This window comes from Pteropus vampyrus, unplaced genomic scaffold (assembly GCF_000151845.1).
Source record: "Pteropus vampyrus isolate Shadow unplaced genomic scaffold, Pvam_2.0 Scaffold390, whole genome shotgun sequence".
Taxonomy (NCBI): domain Eukaryota; kingdom Metazoa; phylum Chordata; class Mammalia; order Chiroptera; family Pteropodidae; genus Pteropus; species Pteropus vampyrus.
Genome location: NW_011889171.1, coordinates 1402984 through 1413357, shown reverse-complemented (window position 1 = coordinate 1413357; position 10374 = coordinate 1402984). Strand labels below are relative to the sequence as shown.

Below are 10374 nucleotides of genomic sequence, written 5' to 3'. Positions count from 1 at the left end.
TTGTGCCCTTTCTCTTTTTTCTTTAGTGAGTGTAGCCAGGGGTTTGTCAATTTTATTAACCTTCTCAAAGAACCAGCTTTGTTGCATTTATTTTTTTGTCGTTTTGTTTTATTTTGAATTTCATTTATTTCTGCTCTAATTTTGATTATATTTTTCCTTCTTCTGACTTTATAGGCTTCATTCATTCTTCCTTTTGTAGTTTTTTAAGATGAAGCATTAGGTTGTTTATTTGGGCTCGTTCTTGTTTTTGGAGGTAGGCTTGTAATGATATGAACTTTCCTCTTATGACAGTTTTTGCCGTGTTCCAAAATTTTAATGTTTACTATCATTATCATTCATTTCTACGTATCTCTTGATCTCTTTTTATTTCTTCTCTGACCATTATTCTTCAGTAGTATGTTGCCTAATCTCCATGTATTTGTGGTTCTTTCTGCTCTTTTTTTTTGCAGTTGATCTCTAGTTTCAAAGCATTATGATCAGAGAATATGGTTGGTATGATTTCTAACCTTGATATTTGTTGAGGCTATCTCTGTGCCCCAGTATGTGGTCAATTCTTGAGAATGTTCCATGTGCACTAGAGAAGAATGTATAAGCAGCTGTTTTGGGACGGAAGGCTCTGTAAATGTCAAGTATGTCTAGTTGGTCTAATGTATCATTTAAGGATGTTATTCCTTTATTGACTTTCTGTTTGGATGATCTATCCATATCTGACAGTGGGGTATTTATGTCTTCTTGGTGCATAATTCCCTTTATCATTATGAAGTGTCCCTCAGTATCTTTCTTTACCTTTTTTATTTTAAAGTCTATTTCGTCTGATATTAGTACCGCTACTCCTACTTTTTTCTGAATGCCATTTGCTTGAAATATCATTTTCCATCCTTTCACTTTGAGTTTATATTTGTCTTTGGAGCTGAGATATGTGTCCTGGAGGCAGCATATAGTTGAGTTTTGTTTTTTGATCCACTCTGCAACTCTGCACCTTTATATTGGTGAGTTCAGTCCATTTACATTTCGAGTGATTATTGAAATATGAGGTTTTTCTTTAGCCATTTTATCTTTTGATTTTTAATAGCTCAGTGTTTCCATTGCTTCCTTGTCCTCGTGTTTGTTTGTTTTTTTTTATTTTGGTGTGTGTGTGTGTGTGTGTGTGTGTGTGTGTGTGTGTGTGTGGTTTTTTTTGCATTTTCCCTCTGGTTCTCTTTTTATATTATATACTTCATTTCTAAATATTTGGCGTGTGGTTACCATTACGAATATGTAAAGGATAGTTATCTGCCTTTTCTCCTTTCCCCTTTGTGAATCTGGATCTTTGAATCCTCCCTTTTTCTGTTATTGTTGTCTCAAATTTTCCCTATGCTGAACCTTCATACTATCTTGCAATAGCAAATCTCTTCTTATTGTTTAAGCTTATAATGCCTTGTTCTTAATATGGGTTGCATTACTCTGCTTTAATCTGCCTACTAGTCACCTTACTCATATTTATGTTTTTTTTTTAATCATTTTTAGGTGAGCTGACCCCTTTCAATATTTCATGTAATGCAGGCCTTGTAGTGAATTCCCTCAATTTTTGTATGTCTGGAAAGATCTTTATTGCTCCTTCATATCTAAAGGAGAGCTTAGCTGGATACATTTTTCTTGGCTTGTAGTTCCTTTCATTTAATAGTTTGAATATTTGATTCCATTCCTCTCTTGTTGTTACGGTTTATACTGAGATGTCCAACAATAATCTAATGGGTTTTCCTTTATAGGTTACTGTCTTCTTTTCTCTGGCTGCCCTGAGAATTCTTTGTATTAATTTTTGATAATTTTAATACGATGTATCTTGGTGAAGGCCTTTTTGGGTTGAGATAATTGGGTGTTCTATGGCTTCTTGAATTTCAAGCTCCAGTTCATTTCGTAGATTTGAGAAATTCTCGTCAACTATTTGTCTGAAAATGTTTTCTAATTCCTGCTCCTTTTCCTTTCCTTCGAGAATGCACATTATTTTTGTTTCCTTTCTGATGGCATCAGCTAAATTTGTATTTCTTTCATTATTTTTCATTCTTTGTTTTCTCTCTACTTCCTTCTGATTTATTTCTAGATATCTGTCTTCGATACCACTGATCCTTTCCTCCATTTGATTGACTCTATTTCCCAATGTCATTTCTTTCTTCATGTCTTTTGGTGTGCTCATCTCCAGAAGTTCTATTTGGAACTTCTTTTCTTAAAAACTCACTCTGTTGATCTAGGTTTTGTTGTTGTTGTTGTTGTTGTTTGTTTGTTTGTTTGTTTTTAATTCCTGGAATTGTTGACATGAACTATTTTGAATATCATTGAGTTTTTTCCAGAAAGTACTATCCTGAATTCTCTGTCATTTAAGGCGCATATTTCTATGTCTTTAAGCTTATTTTCTGGAGGTTTTTCTCATTATTTTTGAGCTGCCTTGTCACCTTGTTTGTTCATGGTGTTTAATGGGCTAATTTTCTGACTAGGCATTAACGGAAGTATATTCTGCTTTTTTTCCAGAAAGATTTATTTCATAAAGTTCTCTCTTTAGCCTGTTTCTAAAATGGCATTTACTTTTGGTTCCCAGTAGGTGGCGTCTAAGCCTCTTGGATCTTTGCTTTATACAAAGTATTAATAATGCCTTTTTTTCTTATAAATATTCAACTATGCTCGCTACCCTCAGTCTTAGTCCCTGTCAGTGTTAGTGACAGTTTCAGTAGCGTTTGCTGAGATTCCCTTGGGGCTCCACAGTATTCAGTCTTACAGGATATGGGGGCATGTGCCCTGTGGGTTGGAGGATGGGGACTGTGGCTCAGCCTCATGTTTTGCGACCATGGCTGGTAATAATCAGCTGTTGCTTCTCTGCTCTGATCCCTGGGTACTGCCACTGCCTGGAGCTCATAGCTCTCTCAGGCAGAGCTGTTCACAGAATCTGCTGCACCTTCTTCCCTCCCCACTCCTCCTGCTAGGAGCTCCAGCTGTAAGAGGCAGCTTCTATGTTTCTCCCAGTCTAATGCCAGACTCCCACGGTTCTGACCTGTGGTAGTTCTTAAGCATAGATTCTTGGCGCAGATGTGCATGTGTGCAGGTTGGGTGTTTTTTGTTGAGTTTTAGATGTTCAGCTTATTGTTATTTCAAGGGGAGGGATTTGGGGACATCTTTCACTCCGCAATGCTACTGACATCACTCCACATTATTTTTTTGTGTACTCATCTTTAACCATAGCTGCACCATCCCAAGGGTTCTCAAATTTAGTGCTTATCAGAGGTGCTTGTTGAGTTTGTATATATGCAAATTCTGGGGCCTGGCTCCCTGTGATCCTGATGTAGGAGGTCTGGGGTGGGGCCCAGCACTCTGCATTCTAAGCACACCTCCTTCCCTCCCCCCACCTAATGTGGGTTGTCTGTGCTTGACACTAAAGAAATCCTAGGCTAGAGTATAAGATGCAAAGGACATTTTGCCTGTTGGTTGGCCCAACCACCAGTGGCTTTTCTTCTTAGCTCAGGTTCTAGGGCAGACCTCTGAATGAGGCTAAAGTGCTGCCTAGGGGTTTCTGTGTGGCCACACGTATCGCTCATGTGGCACCATTAGTCCACAGGCCAAAAGAGGGTTGTGTGTCTTTCAGTAATGGCTGCAAGCAGGGTGTGCTGGTGTCATTATATCAGTGAGGGCTGATCATTAAATTAGCAAGCCATTTGTTAAACAGTCATAATTAGATTTAAAATTAAAAGATAAATTATAATAAAGACAAAGAAAATATGAAAACTTATCACTTCCTTATTATTTTCCTACCTTTTACTATTATTTATGATCTTGAGATTATTTATATCTGTTATGGTAGAAATATTATATAGAAGTGTACTACTGCACATCTCATGTCCACATTAGGTGATGTCACACCGGTAGCTTGAACTTGGCTATGGTGAGAGTATTTACATGATGGAAATGGCAAATGGTAGAAATTGGAGCTTTCTTTTGCAGAGCTGAATGTTTAACATTTACCAATGCATCCATTTTTGGTTGTTGGCCTGGGGCAAATCCGTGGCCCTATTTACCTGCCTTTGCCCAAGTGAGTTAGCTGCTTGGGCTTCCATTACTAGCTCTGGGATTTTAAAACTAGAGGGTGTAAAACAATCTCCTAGAAAGTTATTAAAAATCAATTCTTGCCTCCTTCCTTCCAGAGATTCTGATTAAGTGTGACCCAAGAGTCCATATGTTTAACAAGCTTCCAGATGCTTCTGAGGAAGGTAGAACAACCAGACAGATCACAGTTTGAGAAGTACAGCCCCATCAGACTGAAGAGACAGGACCTTGAAAAAGGAGAAACAAAATGTCCTATTCTTGACATTAATACATGGGAGTGGAATGTTTTTATGTAATTGTTTATATTTATAAGCTTAAAATAAATCCTTTCCCTAATTAGAGATGCTTGAAAGCCTGGCTGAGTGAAGGGAGACTCTAATGGTTTATTCTTTTGATTTAGTGAATGCCTGTAAGGCAAAAATCGAGTAAAAGAATCCACACATAATTTCTAATCTCTCTTCTATTACTCTAACCTTCATCATATTGTACTGTGCAATGTTGCAGACTCAATTCAGATTGAACATTTGTTGAACACTTCATACTTGCAAGGTCCTGTGAATCAACTTTCATATACGTCCTATGCATCAATCCATAATAATCAACAATATAGTGTAATGAATCTCTTCTGCCTTCTGTAGTTCAACTTGATTCTCCAGGGATTTGAAGGCTTTCCACCACCTTTTACTTCTATTGCCACCTGTGTTTATCCCATGTGTTTGCTGTCTCCGTACTCCTCCTTCCTCATACTTTGGGGTTCACTCTTGCCACACACAGAACTTCATTAAGACCAAGTGTGTCTTTCTTTTTTTCCCCTCATCCAAACTCACCTTTTAGAAGACTCTCATGATTATAGATTCTGACTTACCAAAGTGAGATTCAAGTTCTTGTTGGCCATTATTTTAATAGGTTTTACTCATATTCAACATTTTTAGAAAATAGTTCTGATTTACACTGCTTTACTACACCCTTTGCTTTGGACATAAGTTAGTTTCATGGTTCACTGAAATATATGTGAAATTTGTGTGGGGGTTCAGCAGATACTACAGTTCATTCTTGCTTTTTGGTTCCCTATTTGGTCTGATAGGAGAAGCAGAGTACTGTCATCTGCCATAATATTCCTCCCTACTCCCCCTAACTAGGGATAGTAAAAGTCTAAGGTTTTTGTTCTCCTAGCTATTTTAAGTTTTGGTTATCTTATCCAGAATACATATAAAATTAGAATTTATTTGATGTTGAATATACTCCCAGGCCATAGTTTTTGTTTCTTCAGTTTCTTCTGGAATATCTTTTTCTTCTGTGCAACCTCCTCTTCTGGTTTAGAAACAATCTTCTCTTTTTCAATAATGATCATCTCAGTGTGGCATGGGGGGCTCATATAGGGGTTCATCTGCCCATGAGCTCTGTAAGTTCTGTGCCACATCTTGGGAGCTTTGTTCACTTGGATGTGCTGATGACCATAGAATCTACATCTAAACCTTTAAGTTCTGCATTACTCTCTGCATTTTTAAGCATGTACAACAAAAATTCAGCACTCTTTTTAGGCCATCAACCCTGTGTCCAGCCCCACTGTTTTGCCTGGGCATATCTACAAACTGTGTCACTGTAACAATGGAATGGCCCACATTACTTCTCTAAAGTGCTATCCCTCAGATACTTGGTGGCTTTCTGGATATGCATACCTTGGTGGCCTGGGCAGTTTCATGAGTGTTCTTAAAGTAAACACAAATACTTGAACCTCTGGATTTGCATGATTTTGTGGGGTTTTCTAGTTCAAATAAGTAGCAAACTATTTTCTGAGGTCACCTCAGGCTGCTTATGGAAAGAGTGCACTGCAATATGTTAAATGTTGAGTTCTACCTAGAGGAGCCTGTTTATTGATCCAGTTGATGAATGTGTTTGGGGAAAAACATTAGGAAAAACACTTCTCAATATACTGATTTGGAGCATGGTCACTTGTAATTAGGAATTCTAGAGGAAGAACTCAGTCACTGGGTGTGCCATTCTGGCGCCACGGGTTAAAAGTTGTAATGTCAAAATGAATATAAAGACATTAACGGCACCTGTCCTGGCAGATGGGTGAGACAAGCATCAGGCCTGGCCTTATTGGGTTTCCTAGTTGCCATGGGCCGAATACAGCCAGCCCCAGGAACAGTTGAACTTACTGCTTAGGGATGCTCTGACTTGAGACCACTAGTACTTGCCTCTGGTTGTTTTGGTTATGGTTGGGGCTGGGCTGTGAGCTATCAGTTTATCATCAGCCTGGTCTAACATTCCATATACCAGAAATAAGTAACCTTGGTGTGGCCTCTAACAGTGATTTAGCTACATATACTTTAGGCAAAAAAGTAGGTCTGTGGAGTTTGTTTTGGGGTCTTTCTATCTCCCATAACTGCTTCCCTTTCTTCATTCCTGGTACCTTCACATATTTTTTCAGTGCCCTACTTTTCTTTATACCCAACTATTAGTATATGTCAAGTGATAAGGAAAATTAACTGATACCAGTTTAACTAGTCATTCCTTCCCAAGATGGAAAACCTTCAAGACCCAAACAAATTAAGCTATGGAAGTATCAAAAAGGCGGACCAGTTGATGATATACCTGGGTGTGGTGGCTGGCCTTATAGATATGTAGGGAAAGGTGAGACAACTCTGTTACTCACTCCCCTTTGCCCTGCCAGTCAATTCTATTGCCAGGAATCTCATCTCTGGAGGTGAGCTCCCAGGGTTGACTTCAACAAACTTCATATGGCTATGACTTCGCAGGTGGCATAAACTGTGAGTGCCTAGCATATCATAGGTCCTCTATATATAAATAATCTATTGAGTGAATAAATGAACAAGAAATGAAGTTAATCCTTAGCTCCAATGCCTCTCAAGAAATGCTAACAGGCACACAGACTATTAGAATTAGGAATCTTAATCTAAATATCTAATTTTATTAGGCTCTCAGAGAATTATTTAACTTTCCTGAAATCGCAAGGCCGACAGAACCAGGACAACAAATTGGGGCTCCTAATTCCTGTGCAGAAGATTTTTACAGTCTATAATACTGCTTATCTTTAAGAGTTCATGCTTTAAACTCTCATTTTAAGGATCTACTATCTAAAGTCAATAATGAGGAATCCTGTCAAAGATATTTACCATGATATTTTCCAATGTTATTCATAGTAAGAAAACACAGGTACAATTTGAATGTTCAACGGACTGCCTAAATTGTATCCATGTGATGGAACATTAATGCACCATGAAAAAACATGGAAACTACCAATATGTATGGTAAATATTATTCAAATTATCTTGTATATTTATATAAGCTCTTAAAAATATATGCATAAAAATAAAGTTAAGTACACTGAAACATTAATATCAGTTATCTCTGAATTATGGTATTATGAGTAATCATTTCTCATTTATACTATTTGTTATATGTCCAGTTTTCTACAACAAGCAAGTATAAAGAAAAATAAAATTTTAAATTAAGAGATTTCTTATGAATTTGTGTCAGCTTATATATCAGCTATGCCAGCTACTGAATCTTCTCTACCACATAACCTTTGCTACTAGTCGCAGACAGCAATAGCCATATATGACCCAATTCTGCTCCTATGAATGCTGTTTTGAGAATAATATTTTGCATGTAAATAATCTTTAAGTCATGTTTTCTCTATAGCTTTTTACCGAATTCTCCTAAGATTTAGGATTCCCACAAAACTAAAAGTTGAGTAAATGCGTTAACAGATCTGTACATTGTTTATATCCTGGCATTACTCTGAAGAGGCTTTATTAACAAGTTCTAATACTGGGAAAAGCTTTCCATTAATGAAGGGTGTTCTCATTGTGACCTCTGAAGGAAAGGGCTATACCTTATTATCTTTCAGTTCTTTACAGTACCTAGTATAGTAGGAACTCAGAAAACATGCAATAAAATTATTGAAATTATAATTCTAACTCCATCATGAATTTCTGATACCTGAAGCATATTTATTTATAAAATGGTTCAAGACATTTTAGGTGGTTTTGAGACACAGAGCAGAGTGAGAGATGACCCTAGATCTCTCCTCTTGAAACAACAATAAACCGAACATCTAAAACTCAACAGAAACACCCAAACAGCACGCCAGCATGTCTGAGAGTGGAATCTGCACATAAGAGCTACCAAGGTCAGAACCCTGGATGTTAGGGTGGTAGAGAGGGAGAAATAAAGAAGTTGCCTCTCCCAGCCGCTGGAGCTATCTGTAGGAGCAGGGGGAGGGAAGAAGGTCTGGCGAGTTTCCTGAACAGCCCAGCTGGGGAAAGTTCTGAGTTCCATGCAGCCAGTGGTGTGGCCCAGTCATCAGGGAAGAAAGCAGAAAAGCGGGATGGCAGAGAAACAACAGTTGATTTTTACCAGCTGAAGTTAAACTGAGACTGAGCCGCAGTCCTGAACCCCCAACCCAGAGGGCCCCTTGCCCCATACCCTCTGAGACCGAGCACCGCAGAGTCTCATGGAAATCTGAGCAAATGCTACCGAAACTGTCGCTAACACTGACAGGGACTGAGACTGATTAGCGAGCGAGAAAATAAAAGTCATTATTAAGGCTTTATATAAAGCAGGGATCCAAGAGGCTTAGATGCCACCTACTGGAAACCAAAAGAAAAGCACCTGCTTTGTAGCAGGCTAAAGAGAGATATCTATATAATAAATCTTCTTTCTGGAAAAAAAAAGCAGAATATATTTCCCTTAATGCCCGGGCAGAGAAAAAGTCCATTAAACATCATGAACAACCAAGGTGACAAGGCATCTCAGAAAGAAAGAGAAAAATCTCCAGAAAATAAACTTACAGACATAGAAATATGCAACTTAAATGACAGAGACTTCAGAATGGTACTTCTGAAAAAACTCGGTGAGTTCCAAAATGAGTCATATCAACAATTTCAGGAATTGAAAAAACAACTACATGAGTAGAGCAAGGAGACCAAAACGCTCAAAAAGAACACAATAGAACTTCTGGAGATAAAAACACACTGCAAGAGTTGAAAAATGAAATAGCGAGTTTGGGAAATTGAATAGACCAAATGGAGGAAAGGATCAGTGATATCGAAGACAGAAATCTAGAAATAAATCAGAAGGAAGAAGAGAGAACCGAAGAATGAAGAATAAAAAAAGAAAAATACAAGAACTAGCTGATATCATCAGGCGAGGAAACATAAGAATAAAGTGCATAATCGAAGGCGAGGAATAGGAACAGGAAGTAGAAAGCATTTTCAGACAAATAGTTGATAAGAATTTCCCAAATCTAAGGAATGAGCTGGAGCTTAGAATTCAAGAAGTCAACAGAACACCAATTATCTCATTCTAAAAAGGCTTTCTCCAAGACACACTGTATTAAATTATCAAAAATCAAATGACAAGGACAGAATTCTCAGGGCAGCTAGGGAGAAGAAAACGGTAACTTATAAAGGAAAATCCATCAGATTATCATTGGTCTTCTCAGCAAAAACCTTGCAAGCTAGAAAAAAGAATGAAATATTCAAAATATTAAGTGAAAGGAACTACCAACCTAGAATAATGTATCCATCTAAGCTCTCCTTTACATATGAAGGAGAAATAAAGACCTTTCCATACATACAAAAATTGATGGAATTCTCCATTACGAGGCCTACACTACAGGAAATACTGAAAGGGATCGACTCACCTAAAACAAAATGACAAAAAAAAAATAAAACATAATTAGGAGTAAGGTGACTATCAGGTAAAGAGAAGCAGAGGAATGCAAACTTTACTAAGAACAGGGCATTATAAGCTTAAAAAAAAGAAGAGAATTGCTATAGCAAGACAGTAATGAACGTTCAGCATACATAGAGACAAATTGAGATAACAGTAACTGAAAAGGGGAGGATTCAAAGATCCAAATTCACGAAGGGGAATGGAGATAGGGCACGTGCAGAAGAAAATGGACGACTGTATATATATATGTATATATATATACACACACACACATACACACATACATACATACATACATACATACATAAATACATATTCGCAATGGTAACCATACACCAAATATTCAGAATTAAAGTATGTAACATAAAACAAGAAGAATCAGAGGGAAAACCCACAACAGCCAACCAGAAAAACCAGAAACACAAGGAAGCAATGTAAACACCGAGCTATCAGAAAGCAAAAGATAAAATGGCTATAAGAAGACCTCATATTTCAATAATCACCCTAAATGTAAATGGACTGAACTCACCAATAAAAAAGGCACAGAGTTGCAGAGTGGATCAAAAAACAAAATCCAACCATATGCTGCTTCCAGGAGAC

The 10374-nt window shown here is 37.6% G+C and overlaps 1 pseudogene; it reads right to left on the bottom strand.

Annotated features, from left to right (window-relative positions):
• Window positions 1-5290: 5290 nt before the first annotated feature.
• The window catches only part of LOC111731649, a 12050-nt pseudogene continuing 6966 nt past the window's right edge, over window positions 5291-10374 (bottom strand).